Genomic DNA, 15,701 nt, shown 5'->3' with positions numbered 1-15,701 from the left:
ATGCATACCTCGCTTTATTTATTATTGCTGTATGCCTTCACCAGGTTACGTTCATGTGTATGATCCAGCGTCGCAAAATCTATGAATGACATTGAGTAAATGACGATTGACAAGATAACGTTTATAAAAAGAGCTCAAACTGAATTTATCGGTGATCATCGAAGTTACATTTGAATGGTACATGCCCATATTAGATTTTCTTTAATGTTTTCATTGTAACCGCTTCTAAAATAGAATTCCCTGATAGCAATAGCCATTTGTTGTTATTGCATCAAAATTTGTTTCCAGTTTTCTTTGGTATTTTTGTTTCTGTCATGTTTTAGTTATTATCAAAGTAGCTGTATTTGTGTTTTAAAGTTGGAATTCCACAGAACTAGGAAATGTACATATAAATGGACAGTATCATATAATTAGTCCATTAAACACTGGATCGCGCTTGTAAAAGGCAATGTTGTCATCGTGTATACTTTGTAATCTCACGTAAACTAAAGATACTAATAGAAAAGATTTGGTGTAGTTACTTTTGGACTTATAAATACAATAACATTTCGTTGTGTTTAGCGCATGAAATTTCGATTGATGACTCGAATGGAAAAACCCGCTCGTCTAGCAATGAAAGCAAAAGAGTGTTACCTTCATGGAAGCGTGAAACATTGAGTCATTCAATCAGGTATTCAGAGTGAGTATAACATTATTTCAGCTGGAATTACCATCTTGTAGTTGCAAAAACATTACCTTTACAACTAGAATTGAGGTGGTTGAAGCTTTTGTATTGCTTTCTGTCAAGTGATATTCCCAGAGACATGGTGTAAGTTCCAACAGAAGAGAGAACTTTCCGTTGAATGTTGCATAGCTTTTATCTTATATAACAAAACATTTTGCATGCTAATGTGTCTTTGCAGACCTCACCACGTGTTTATGGAATGCTCGCCTGTTTCTCACTCCAATGAAATAAATCTGTTTAATGTTATATTGTTTATAGGCTTTCTGATATAACTATATCATGGATCTCCTATATGTAAATCATAATGACCATATTGTTTTCATCATATATAGCCTTTGGTTAGTTCATATTAGGTCCTTTGATTCATTTGTTTTCTTAAAGTCGACTGTCAAGTAATTTGTATGTGTAATTAATGATTACGCATTATACCTTAAGTAAAATGTCCTCAAATTTCTTTTCCCCGTACAGCGTTACCCCCGAGAGTCGTTTATTGACGTTTTAAGGTATATCCAAATACGCTGTTCGGTTCACCCAATGCTGCACGAGCAAAGTGCTTCAAGTGGGAAGATAAATTACCTTGAATTCTCTAGCCGTGGATTGCACCATGATCAGGGTATTTTTAAAGTCAAGTCACACAGTAATATCATTAAGCAACACATTTTATTTTGGAGCATTCCACTTTGCAGGAGTTATCTTAAGCCGTAGAGTGGTCTGAATCTGAAGGTCTGATTCTGGAAGTGTGAATTTGGAGGTTTCACAATGGGCCTGGATTTTGAGCTCTGATTTTGACTGAAGTTGATATCTGGGATGCATAATCTGGGATTCAATGTGCGATTTTGTATAACCTGTGTGCCGCTGTCAGTGGTGAACATGCCTCCGATCAATATAGTCTCCCGTGGTAAAGGACCAAAACTTCAAGACCAACGGCTCTGCAGTGTCTAAGGAGGTTTTTGATGGATTCTAGACAGAATGGGCGTGTCGGGCCATTAGTTTGGACTCAGAACGGTGGGAAATCGGAACGCACTTTTCAAAGACAAGATTGCCAGCGTTTGTATTTTGCTACGATCTCTCTGAAAATAAAGAAGCTAATTGAAAAGACTCGATGTGTTTCCTCTTGGACTTTGAAATACAATGCTACTTTGTTTGGATTACCGCATGGAATTTCGATAGATGACTCGCAAGAAAAGCTCAGCTCATCTTGTAATGAAAGCAAAAGAATGTAACCTTTATGGAAACGTGAGTCACTCTCTCGGACAGAGTAGATAAAAAATATTTTGGCTAGAATTATCCTTCCAGTAGTTGCAAAAAGATTACTTATTAAACTGTAATTTAGGTGACTGAAGCATGTTCATTACTTCCTGTCGATACAACGTCCTAGAGGTTTGGTTTCATTTGGAAAAGAAGAGATTATCTATTTAATTATCTATTAGCATTCATAGTCCCTTTTTAAAGTTGTTTATATTATCATGCATGACATAAAATTGTTCATCGTATTTAGATTAGGAATGAACTCGTTTTGTATACATTAAATCAGTTATCATCTTGTCTGTGTACTTTTGATGTTGACCATGGTCATTTCATCTGTAAAGTGAATATAGTTTTAAAGATCTTTTTGCTTGTAGGATTGTTTAAGCTATCTTCTGTATCTACACTGAGGACGCTAAGTTTTCAAGCGTATGTTGTCAACCTTGTTCTTATAAATAAGTGGAATAACACCAACTCAGTCACATGATTCTTTGTACTTAAAAGTGTGAAGCAAAATCGCATACGTTGTCACATAATTTACGATGCCGTTTCATAGTCAATTAGGGAAGGACATGTATGTAATGATTATACATTTATCATCAATCTGCCATTGTACACAGGTGTTGATCGAGCTTAGTGTATAAATTTATATTTCATTACATATATTTAATTCATGCAGAGACTAGCCTAGCTGTTAGACGTTTGTGCTCCTTGAAGCAATTAAACAGATAGTGAGTTTAGAAATTTAAAGTGAAGAAAAATTCAACATTATTGTATCGATCACCACAAATTGGGCAGCATAACACATGATAAACTGTTGCGCTCGTTCGGGACTTCTCGCTCCCTATGCAAGAATAACACCCCTATATCAACAAGCCGTGTTGAAAATAAGATTTTTCCGATAATAACATGCGTATCAAGTTTAATTTTGTAAGGTGTACATTTTAATGCAGCATAACTCGATTGATTTATCAATGATGTATGTGTTTACTTGGTTACATTCATGATTTATGATACTTCGTGGCCAAATCTATACATAACATTGACTGATTATAAATGACAACAACTCACTTATGAAAAGTGCCCAAAATAAACTTAGTGACGTTTCAGAGATTTAAGAATATTTCTTACAATTAAGGTAAAATTAAAATGCGCGCGCAATGGCTGGACAAAAATAATTGTAAAAGAATTGATAAAGAGAATAAACAAGTCAAATGGTTATTGCGTATTGTTTCAATGCCTTACCTGTATATTGTACTTTAAAGTCTGCAGAATTTTCACGCATCTATACTATGACGTAATTTCCTATCCACCGGTTTACAGCTACACATTGTCTTCGCAATCTAATGTGAAAAGAAATTTGACTATAAAGTGTACTGTTCAGTTTTACTTGCTTCAATATTGTGTTCTTTCGAAAGTGAACACAATCAAGCCGTATACTAATACCTTGAATTATTTGTTTTCAAAATGTAGTTCTTTTAATTTTGTTTAACAGTCTACAAATTATCAAAAAACAACGAATAAGAGATCAATTAAGTTGAAGGCTTTAATCGAAGTTTCTTTAATGTTTTGATTTCGACGGCTTATAATAGAATCCCTAAAAGCAGTACACATTTTGCTATTGCAATAAGTTTCTTTACCGTGTTGGACCGCTCCGGTGGGCTAGTGGTTTAAGCGTCCGCCTCGGATGCGGGAGGTTGGAGTTTCAATTCACGGGCGAGTCGTACAAAGGACATAAAAATGGTATTAACAGCTGCCTCGCAAATAGTCCGATAAATCAACACCACAAATCTGTGTTGATACTGATGGACGATGTTGTGGTATCAGCCCCTCATCAGAGAATCAGCATCATCACGGGTGAAAGACTGATTTATCGGCATAAATCGCTAGTCGCTCAGCATTAAGAGGTTAGATATAGGACTGGTTGACCTTGTTTCAGGATAATGTGACTGAGTGGGACATCATGCTACATGTCTGTGTCATGATGCCCCGGTGCTAGACATCACTGCGGACATCGTAGCGATATGACTCAAAAGATTGTTAAAGCTACGTTAAAAATTCAAATCACACTCACACAAACAATTATATATCTATATCTTTATCTATATCTATATCTATATCTATATATATATATATATATATATATATATATATATATATATATATATATATATATATATATATAATTCCTTAAGTATATATTAGGACTGATGATCCCTTGTTATATTCTCTTGTTTATAGCATCATACAATGGATAAAGTCATGCATCGTGGATACATTAGATATGAACTCGTTCTCGTTTTGTAATGCTCTATCAGTTATCACATTGTGTACTCTTTATGTTGGTCACATTCATGTCATATGTAAAGTCAAATACGATTGAAATATCCATCAATCTCATATATATTGTTTAATGTCTCTTGAAGAATATTTGCAAACATCGAGACAAAGTGGACGAAGTAGAAACATGATTAAAAACGTTGGGCTCGTCCGGGATTTGAACCCGGGACCTCTCGCACCCTAAGCGAGAATCATACCCCTAGACCAACGAGCCGTGTCGAAAAAGAGAATGTGAAGATTAATGATGGAAGTTGTATAGTATAATGCAGCATATCTCTATCTTTTTATCATTGATGTATACCTGCACCAAGTTACTTTCATGTTTTATGATACAGCGTTGCAAAATCCATAGATGACGTTGGGTAATGACGACTGACAAGATAACGCTTGTGAAATGTGCTAAAACTGAACTTATCAGTGACGATCAGATGTATGATAAAGGACATTTTGGTAATAGTATTTAAAGGTTAAATTGCATCAAAATACTGAAACAGACTTTTGAAACATTGATAAACAGAATATATAATCAAATGATAAAGCTTTACATGTTCAATGCATTACATGTATACTATATTTCACGATGAGCAGAATTATGTCACGCATTCTTTGTATTTTGTTTCCATCCTTCGGCTTACAGCAACGAATAGTCTTTGCAATTTAATGCGAAGTGATATTTAGTTATGGTGGATACTGGTCAATGATACATTACTTCAATGTTATGAATTTTTCAGACATATCGCTACGATGTCTGAAAACCATTATTCGATAACAACAAAATCTACTACAACTTATTTAGCGCCATAAGAGAAACAGAAAGATCTGCATCCAATTGTTTTTGTGTGTTCCAGATTGTTGAAATTTCTGTTAAGTTTTGGGAACACTCATTGAAGAATATAGGTGTTTCAACGACTATGTAGTAATTGGTGTTGAAAGGCAATATTACTCGACTGATTAATGTGATGTATTATCTCATCGAAACAATGTAACAAATTGTTCAATTTCTACTTTCTTTGATATTATTTAATCTGAATATCGTCATGTAGATATGACGTTATTAGATGAAAGATACATACTATTGATTATCGAATTGTCATTGCTGTTTTCACTTGTCTAGACTTATACGTGACATGCGCAAGCTAATCTGCTTATCTATATTACAATTCTGACAGCTATAGAAAATGGACATCTTTAGAACTAAAACCATCATACATGGGATAAAATCGTGCATCGCACAGAGATAAGAAATGAGTACCTTCTCGTTTTATAGCTGTTATACCAATCATCATTTCTATGTGTGCTCTTGATGATGGCCTTGATCATGTCATCAGCAAAGTTCGATGAGATTTAATTTTCAATATACCTGGTGTATATAGTTCTTAATGTCTTTTTTGTAGAATATTTGTTTACAGGTTTGGTTGTACTATCGTATATAAATACAAAGAGGACGCTAATTTTTCATGCGAATATCGTCTCGTTTTCTTTTATAAATAATTGATATAGCACCAAGTCACATTCACATAATTCTTTGTATTGAAAATGTGTGACCAAATATCACACATTCAGTCACAATATTTACGATTCTATTTCGTTGTCATTAGTGCAGGCCAGGTGTCTAATGTTTAGACCTTCCTGTTACTGAATTACATGCTGAACGAGAGTTATGATACCCAAAGATATAACTAGTTCCTTTGACCAACGATTTATGCTGTCGAATACACCTGTCACTCTTTAGGCACACATTTGTCTTGCACTGATGTTTTTGTCAATATGTCATTGTACACAAATGTTAATCAGACCTTTGTGTAGATATATACTTTTAGTTACATATATGTATTAGTGCATGTGACCAGGTTTAGCGGTGAGATGTTTTGTGCTATTTGAAACAATTAAAATGAAGAGTTTAGAAAAAAGTGAAGAAAGATTCGGCATTATAGTAACGATAGAGACAAAGTGGGCGACGTGAAACATAATAAAATATTGGGCTCGTCCGGGATTTGAACCCGGGACCTCTCGCACCCGAAGCGAGAATCATACCCCTAGACCAACGAGCCGTAGTTAAAAATTATATCTGTTCCGATAATTGCCTGTATGACAAGTTTAATAGTGTTGGCTAAACATTTAATGCAGCATACCTCAGTGGATTTTGTCATTACTGTATGGTTTTGCTAGCTTACGGTCAAGTTTTATGATACAGCGTGGCAGAATATATAAATGACATTGACATATGATAAGTGTCAAAAAACCACTTACGAAAAGTCCACAAAATGTGTCTTCGCTAAATACAACACCATCCCAGCTTCATACTGTTAAAACACTAGTTCGTTTACTGTTCTTTTTTAAAAGTTGCTTAGACATTCCTTCTTAGCAGTTAACGTTCAGGAACTAGTCAGTAACCATTGTGAGCATTGTGTAGATTTTCAGTTTCATCAGGGTCAGCTACCAAAATATAGCCATCTTAAGACGTATGAATATATCCGTTTAATTCGACCAACAGGAAATGCTTTCATCATAGCCGATCATATAAATTATTAGGACCAACTATACACTTGAACAAATAAATATATTTTCGTCATAACAATTAAGAAATGAATTATTATCTTTAGCATATTTTTTCAACACAATAATAATACCATCCCTTTAACCCAATTCAATAAAGAGATGCATAACAATATATGTTAATACTTCTAATTCAGCTTTGGGGTTCTTTAACTACTGTATTCAAATATTACATGGAGTACTTACACAAATGGTACTACCAGATGCCTCTTTTGGCGCTCAGCATTAAGAGGTTAGTGTTAGGACTGGTCGGCCTGGTGTTAGGATAATGTGACTGGGTGGGATATCATAATACATGTCTGCGGCATGATGCCCCACTGCTAGACATCACTATAAAGTGGCACATTGCAGGTATCGAAGCGATATGACTGAAAAACTGTTAAAGCTACGTTCAAAATCAAAATCGCTTCACATCACTGTTGTTTAGCGCATGGAATTCCTATAGATAACTCGGAAGAAAAAGCCAGCTTCTCTTGTAATCAATGAAACTGAGTGTTGCCTTCATGGAAATGTAAAACCTTGAGTCATTCCTTCCGGTATTTGGAGTATAAAAAAATATCTAAGCTGGAATTAACCTTCGAGTAGTGTCAAAGAATGAACTCTCCAACTAGAATTATGGCGGCTGACGCATTTTCATTGCTGTCGATTCAACGTCCCAGAGGCATGGTATCAAATGGAACAGAAGAGATAATCGATGCTTTGAATGGTGCACTGCTGTTATATGCACCAAAAGGTTTCGCATGACAATGTGTGTAAATAATCTTTACCACGTGCCTAACGACTTTTATTAAACACTCTTGGTCTAGATTTGTAGGCGTGATTCTGGCTATGATTGCTGTAGATATTTGGAAGAAGAGACGTGTAGCATCATCTCGGATAGGTCTTCATATATTTAATTCGTTAAGTATTAGCACTGATAATCCTTTTTTACATTTCCATGCTTATATCGTTATACATGGGATACAATTGTGCACCGTAGATAGATTAGAAATGTATCTGTTTACTCTTGTTGTTGGCCATGGTCATACCATTTGTAAAGCATGATAAATTGAAATGTCTATATATCTCCTGTATGAACTTTTAAATGTCTTTTGACGAATATTAGCTTGCAGACATGATTATAAGAACCGCTATAGCTACATTGAGGACGCTGATTTTTCAAGCGTATTTTGGCACCCTTGATTTTATATAAAACAAAATTGGTATACCAACAACTCGTATTCACATAATTACTTTCCACTGAAAAATGTGCAATAATATACCATATATGTAGTCAGATAATTTACGATGACACTACATTGACAATTCTTTGTTATCAATATCAGATTGTCATTGTGTACAGGTGTTACTCAGAGCTTAGTGAAGAAATGTATATTTCGTTGCTTATCTGGCTTGGCTGTTAGACGCTTTTGCTCTTTAAAGGAATTAAAACAAAATGTGGGCTTAATAAGTTTTAGTAAAGTAGGATATTATCGATGGCGACAAAGTGGGCAAATTAAAACATGATAAAATGTTGGGCTCGTCCGGGATTTGAACCCGGGACCTCTCGCACCCTAAGCGAGAATCATACCCCTAGACCAACGAGCCGTGATGATGAAATGTCTGTTCCGATAATTGTATGAATGTCAAGTTTAAAGATGGATGTTGTACGTTGTAATGATGCATACCTCGCTTTATTTATTATTGCTGTATGCCTTCACCAGGTTACGTTCATGTGTATGATCCAGCGTCGCAAAATCTATGAATGACATTGAGTAAATGACGATTGACAAGATAACGTTTATAAAAAGAGCTCAAACTGAATTTATCGGTGATCATCGAAGTTACATTTGAATGGTACATGCCCATATTAGATTTTCTTTAATGTTTTCATTGTAACCGCTTCTAAAATAGAATTCCCTGATAGCAATAGCCATTTGTTGTTATTGCATCAAAATTTGTTTCCAGTTTTCTTTGGTATTTTTGTTTCTGTCATGTTTTAGTTATTATCAAAGTAGCTGTATTTGTGTTTTAAAGTTGGAATTCCACAGAACTAGGAAATGTACATATAAATGGACAGTATCATATAATTAGTCCATTAAACACTGGATCGCGCTTGTAAAAGGCAATGTTGTCATCGTGTATACTTTGTAATCTCACGTAAACTAAAGATACTAATAGAAAAGATTTGGTGTAGTTACTTTTGGACTTATAAATACAATAACATTTCGTTGTGTTTAGCGCATGAAATTTCGATTGATGACTCGAATGGAAAACCCGCTCGTCTAGCAATGAAAGCAAAAGAGTGTTACCTTCATGGAAGCGTGAAACATTGAGTCATTCAATCAGGTATTCAGAGTGAGTATAACATTATTTCAGCTGGAATTACCATCTTGTAGTTGCAAAAACATTACCTTTACAACTAGAATTGAGGTGGTTGAAGCTTTTGTATTGCTTTCTGTCAAGTGATATTCCCAGAGACATGGTGTAAGTTCCAACAGAAGAGAGAACTTTCCGTTGAATGTTGCATAGCTTTTATCTTATATAACAAAACATTTTGCATGCTAATGTGTCTTTGCAGACCTCACCACGTGTTTATGGAATGCTCGCCTGTTTCTCACTCCAATGAAATAAATCTGTTTAATGTTATATTGTTTATAGGCTTTCTGATATAACTATATCATGGATCTCCTATATGTAAATCATAATGACCATATTGTTTTCATCATATATAGCCTTTGGTTAGTTCATATTAGGTCCTTTGATTCATTTGTTTTTCTTAAAGTCGACTGTCAAGTAATTTGTATGTGTAATTAATGATTACGCATTATACCTTAAGTAAAATGTCCTCAAATTTCTTTTCCCCGTACAGCGTTACCCCCGAGAGTCGTTTATTGACGTTTTAAGGTATATCCAAATACGCTGTTCGGTTCACCCAATGCTGCACGAGCAAAGTGCTTCAAGTGGGAAGATAAATTACCTTGAATTCTCTAGCCGTGGATTGCACCATGATCAGGGTATTTTTAAAGTCAAGTCACACAGTAATATCATTAAGCAACACATTTTATTTTGGAGCATTCCACTTTGCAGGAGTTATCTTAAGCCGTAGAGTGGTCTGAATCTGAAGGTCTGATTCTGGAAGTGTGAATTTGGAGGTTTCACAATGGGCCTGGATTTTGAGCTCTGATTATGACTGAAGTTGATATCTGGGATGCATAATCTGGGATTCAATGTGCGATTTTGTATAACCTGTGTGCCGCTGTCAGTGGTGAACATGCCTCCGATCAATATAGTCTCCCGTGGTAAAGGACCAAAACTTCAAGACCAACGGCCTGACAGTGTCTAAGGAGGTTTTTGATGGATTCTAGACAGAATGGGCGTGTCGGGCCATTAGTTTGGACTCAGAACGGTGGGAAATCGGAACGCACTTTTCAAAGACAAGATTGCCAGCGTTTGTATTTTGCTACGATCTCTCTGAAAATAAAGAAGCTAATTGAAAAGACTCGATGTGTTTCCTCTTGGACTTTGAAATACAATGCTACTTTGTTTGGATTACCGCATGGAATTTCGATAGATGACTCGCAAGAAAAGCTCAGCTCATCTTGTAATGAAAGCAAAAGAATGTAACCTTTATGGAAACGTGAGTCACTCTCTCGGACAGAGTAGATAAAAAATATTTTGGCTAGAATTATCCTTCCAGTAGTTGCAAAAAGATTACTTATTAAACTGTAATTTAGGTGACTGAAGCATGTTCATTACTTCCTGTCGATACAACGTCCTAGAGGTTTGGTTTCATTTGGAAAAGAAGAGATTATCTATTTAATTATCTATTAGCATTCATAGTCCCTTTTTAAAGTTGTTTATATTATCATGCATGACATAAAATTGTTCATCGTATTTAGATTAGGAATGAACTCGTTTTGTATACATTAAATCAGTTATCATCTTGTCTGTGTACTTTTGATGTTGACCATGGTCATTTCATCTGTAAAGTGAATATAGTTTTAAAGATCTTTTTGCTTGTAGGATTGTTTAAGCTATCTTCTGTATCTACACTGAGGACGCTAAGTTTTCAAGCGTATGTTGTCAACCTTGTTCTTATAAATAAGTGGAATAACACCAACTCAGTCACATGATTCTTTGTACTTAAAAGTGTGAAGCAAAATCGCATACGTTGTCACATAATTTACGATGCCGTTTCATAGTCAATTAGGGAAGGACATGTATGTAATGATTATACATTTATCATCAATCTGCCATTGTACACAGGTGTTGATCGAGCTTAGTGTATAAATTTATATTTCATTACATATATTTAATTCATGCAGAGACTAGCCTAGCTGTTAGACGTTTGTGCTCCTTGAAGCAATTAAACAGATAGTGAGTTTAGAAATTTAAAGTGAAGAAAAATTCAACATTATTGTATCGATCACCACAAATTGGGCAGCATAACACATGATAAACTGTTGCGCTCGTTCGGGACTTCTCGCTCCCTATGCAAGAATAACACCCCTATATCAACAAGCCGTGTTGAAAATAAGATTTTTCCGATAATAACATGCGTATCAAGTTTAATTTTGTAAGGTGTACATTTTAATGCAGCATAACTCGATTGATTTATCAATGATGTATGTGTTTACTTGGTTACATTCATGATTTATGATACTTCGTGGCCAAATCTATACATAACATTGACTGATTATAAATGACAACAACTCACTTATGAAAAGTGCCCAAAATAAACTTAGTGACGTTTCAGAGATTTAAGAATATTTCTTACAATTAAGGTAAAATTAAAATGCGCGCGCAATGGCTGGACAAAAATAATTGTAAAAGAATTGATAAAGAGAATAAACAAGTCAAATGGTTATTGCGTATTGTTTCAATGCCTTACCTGTATATTGTACTTTAAAGTCTGCAGAATTTTCACGCATCTATACTATGACGTAATTTCCTATCCACCGGTTTACAGCTACACATTGTCTTCGCAATCTAATGTGAAAAGAAATTTGACTATAAAGTGTACTGTTCAGTTTTACTTGCTTCAATATTGTGTTCTTTCGAAAGTGAACACAATCAAGCCGTATACTAATACCTTGAATTATTTGTTTTCAAAATGTAGTTCTTTTAATTTTGTTTAACAGTCTACAAATTATCAAAAAACAACGAATAAGAGATCAATTAAGTTGAAGGCTTTAATCGAAGTTTCTTTAATGTTTTGATTTCGACGGCTTATAATAGAATCCCTAAAAGCAGTACACATTTTGCTATTGCAATAAGTTTCTTTACCGTGTTGGACCGCTCCGGTGGGCTAGTGGTTTAAGCGTCCGCCTCGGATGCGGGAGGTTGGAGTTTCAATTCACGGGCGAGTCGTACAAAGGACATAAAAATGGTATTAACAGCTGCCTCGCAAATAGTCCGATAAATCAACACCACAAATCTGTGTTGATACTGATGGACGATGTTGTGGTATCAGCCCCTCATCAGAGAATCAGCATCATCACGGGTGAAAGACTGATTTATCGGCATAAATCGCTAGTCGCTCAGCATTAAGAGGTTAGATATAGGACTGGTTGACCTTGTTTCAGGATAATGTGACTGAGTGGGACATCATGCTACATGTCTGTGTCATGATGCCCCGGTGCTAGACATCACTGCGGACATCGTAGCGATATGACTCAAAAGATTGTTAAAGCTACGTTAAAAATTCAAATCACACTCACACAAACAATTATATATCTATATCTTTATCTATATCTATATCTATATCTATATCTATATATATATATATATATATATATATATATATATATATATATAATTCCTTAAGTATATATTAGGACTGATGATCCCTTGTTATATTCTCTTGTTTATAGCATCATACAATGGATAAAGTCATGCATCGTGGATACATTAGATATGAACTCGTTCTCGTTTTGTAATGCTCTATCAGTTATCACATTGTGTACTCTTTATGTTGGTCACATTCATGTCATATGTAAAGTCAAATACGATTGAAATATCCATCAATCTCATATATATTGTTTAATGTCTCTTGAAGAATATTTGCAAACATCGAGACAAAGTGGACGAAGTAGAAACATGATTAAAAACGTTGGGCTCGTCCGGGATTTGAACCCGGGACCTCTCGCACCCTAAGCGAGAATCATACCCCTAGACCAACGAGCCGTGTCGAAAAAGAGAATGTGAAGATTAATGATGGAAGTTGTATAGTATAATGCAGCATATCTCTATCTTTTTATCATTGATGTATACCTGCACCAAGTTACTTTCATGTTTTATGATACAGCGTTGCAAAATCCATAGATGACGTTGGGTAATGACGACTGACAAGATAACGCTTGTGAAATGTGCTAAAACTGAACTTATCAGTGACGATCAGATGTATGATAAAGGACATTTTGGTAATAGTATTTAAAGGTTAAATTGCATCAAAATACTGAAACAGACTTTTGAAACATTGATAAACAGAATATATAAATCAAATGATAAAGCTTTACATGTTCAATGCATTACATGTATACTATATTTCACGATGAGCAGAATTATGTCACGCATTCTTTGTATTTTGTTTCCATCCTTCGGCTTACAGCAACGAATAGTCTTTGCAATTTAATGCGAAGTGATATTTAGTTATGGTGGATACTGGTCAATGATACATTACTTCAATGTTATGAATTTTTCAGACATATCGCTACGATGTCTGAAAACCATTATTCGATAACAACAAAATCTACTACAACTTATTTAGCGCCATAAGAGAAACAGAAAGATCTGCATCCAATTGTTTTTGTGTGTTCCAGATTGTTGAAATTTCTGTTAAGTTTTGGGAACACTCATTGAAGAATATAGGTGTTTCAACGACTATGTAGTAATTGGTGTTGAAAGGCAATATTACTCGACTGATTAATGTGATGTATTATCTCATCGAAACAATGTAACAAATTGTTCAATTTCTACTTTCTTTGATATTATTTAATCTGAATATCGTCATGTAGATATGACGTTATTAGATGAAAGATACATACTATTGATTATCGAATTGTCATTGCTGTTTTCACTTGTCTAGACTTATACGTGACATGCGCAAGCTAATCTGCTTATCTATATTACAATTCTGACAGCTATAGAAAATGGACATCTTTAGAACTAAAACCATCATACATGGGATAAAATCGTGCATCGCACAGAGATAAGAAATGAGTACCTTCTCGTTTTATAGCTGTTATACCAATCATCATTTCTATGTGTGCTCTTGATGATGGCCTTGATCATGTCATCAGCAAAGTTCGATGAGATTTAATTTTCAATATACCTGGTGTATATAGTTCTTAATGTCTTTTTTGTAGAATATTTGTTTACAGGTTTGGTTGTACTATCGTATATAAATACAAAGAGGACGCTAATTTTTCATGCGAATATCGTCTCGTTTTCTTTTATAAATAATTGATATAGCACCAAGTCACATTCACATAATTCTTTGTATTGAAAATGTGTGACCAAATATCACACATTCAGTCACAATATTTACGATTCTATTTCGTTGTCATTAGTGCAGGCCAGGTGTCTAATGTTTAGACCTTCCTGTTACTGAATTACATGCTGAACGAGAGTTATGATACCCAAAGATATAACTAGTTCCTTTGACCAACGATTTATGCTGTCGAATACACCTGTCACTCTTTAGGCACACATTTGTCTTGCACTGATGTTTTTGTCAATATGTCATTGTACACAAATGTTAATCAGACCTTTGTGTAGATATATACTTTTAGTTACATATATGTATTAGTGCATGTGACCAGGTTTAGCGGTGAGATGTTTTGTGCTATTTGAAACAATTAAAATGAAGAGTTTAGAAAAAAGTGAAGAAAGATTCGGCATTATAGTAACGATAGAGACAAAGTGGGCGACGTGAAACATAATAAAATATTGGGCTCGTCCGGGATTTGAACCCGGGACCTCTCGCACCCGAAGCGAGAATCATACCCCTAGACCAACGAGCCGTAGTTAAAAATTATATCTGTTCCGATAATTGCCTGTATGACAAGTTTAATAGTGTTGGCTAAACATTTAATGCAGCATACCTCAGTGGATTTTGTCATTACTGTATGGTTTTGCTAGCTTACGGTCAAGTTTTATGATACAGCGTGGCAGAATATATAAATGACATTGACATATGATAAGTGTCAAAAAACCACTTACGAAAAGTCCACAAAATGTGTCTTCGCTAAATACAACACCATCCCAGCTTCATACTGTTAAAACACTAGTTCGTTTACTGTTCTTTTTTAAAAGTTGCTTAGACATTCCTTCTTAGCAGTTAACGTTCAGGAACTAGTCAGTAACCATTGTGAGCATTGTGTAGATTTTCAGTTTCATCAGGGTCAGCTACCAAAATATAGCCATCTTAAGACGTATGAATATATCCGTTTAATTCGACCAACAGGAAATGCTTTCATCATAGCCGATCATATAAATTATTAGGACCAACTATACACTTGAACAAATAAATATATTTTCGTCATAACAATTAAGAAATGAATTATTATCTTTAGCATATTTTTTCAACACAATAATAATACCATCCCTTTAACCCAATTCAATAAAGAGATGCATAACAATATATGTTAATACTTCTAATTCAGCTTTGGGGTTCTTTAACTACTGTATTCAAATATTACATGGAGTACTTACACAAATGGTACTACCAGATGCCTCTTTTGGCGCTCAGCATTAAGAGGTTAGTGTTAGGACTGGTCGGCCTGGTGTTAGGATAATGTGACTGGGTGGGATATCATAATACATGTCTGCGGCATGATGCCCCCACTGCTAG

At 34.9% G+C, this 15,701-nt stretch overlaps 5 non-coding genes across 5 annotated transcripts; all 5 read right to left on the bottom strand.

Annotated features, from left to right (window-relative positions):
* Positions 1-4,451: 4,451 nt before the first annotated feature.
* Positions 4,452-4,523, bottom strand: Trnap-agg (transfer RNA proline (anticodon AGG)). Its single transcript has one exon. It is a non-coding gene; the product is annotated as a tRNA-Pro (tRNA).
* A 1,765-nt stretch (positions 4,524-6,288) lies between these two features.
* Positions 6,289-6,360, bottom strand: Trnap-cgg (transfer RNA proline (anticodon CGG)). The gene has a single exon. It is a non-coding gene; the product is annotated as a tRNA-Pro (tRNA).
* Positions 6,361-8,380: 2,020 nt separating this feature from the next.
* Trnap-agg (transfer RNA proline (anticodon AGG)) lies at positions 8,381-8,452 on the bottom strand. The gene has a single exon. It is a non-coding gene; the product is annotated as a tRNA-Pro (tRNA).
* Positions 8,453-12,961: 4,509 nt separating this feature from the next.
* Trnap-agg (transfer RNA proline (anticodon AGG)) lies at positions 12,962-13,033 on the bottom strand. The gene has a single exon. It is a non-coding gene; the product is annotated as a tRNA-Pro (tRNA).
* Positions 13,034-14,799: 1,766 nt separating this feature from the next.
* Trnap-cgg (transfer RNA proline (anticodon CGG)) lies at positions 14,800-14,871 on the bottom strand. Its single transcript has one exon. It is a non-coding gene; the product is annotated as a tRNA-Pro (tRNA).
* Positions 14,872-15,701: the final 830 nt, after the last annotated feature.

The sequence above is a fragment of the Sinohyriopsis cumingii genome, unplaced genomic scaffold (assembly GCF_028554795.1).
Source record: "Sinohyriopsis cumingii isolate HCF-2022 unplaced genomic scaffold, ASM2855479v2 utg003322l, whole genome shotgun sequence".
NCBI lineage: Eukaryota > Metazoa > Mollusca > Bivalvia > Unionida > Unionidae > Sinohyriopsis > Sinohyriopsis cumingii.
This window is presented reverse-complemented; position numbering and strand designations above follow the sequence as displayed.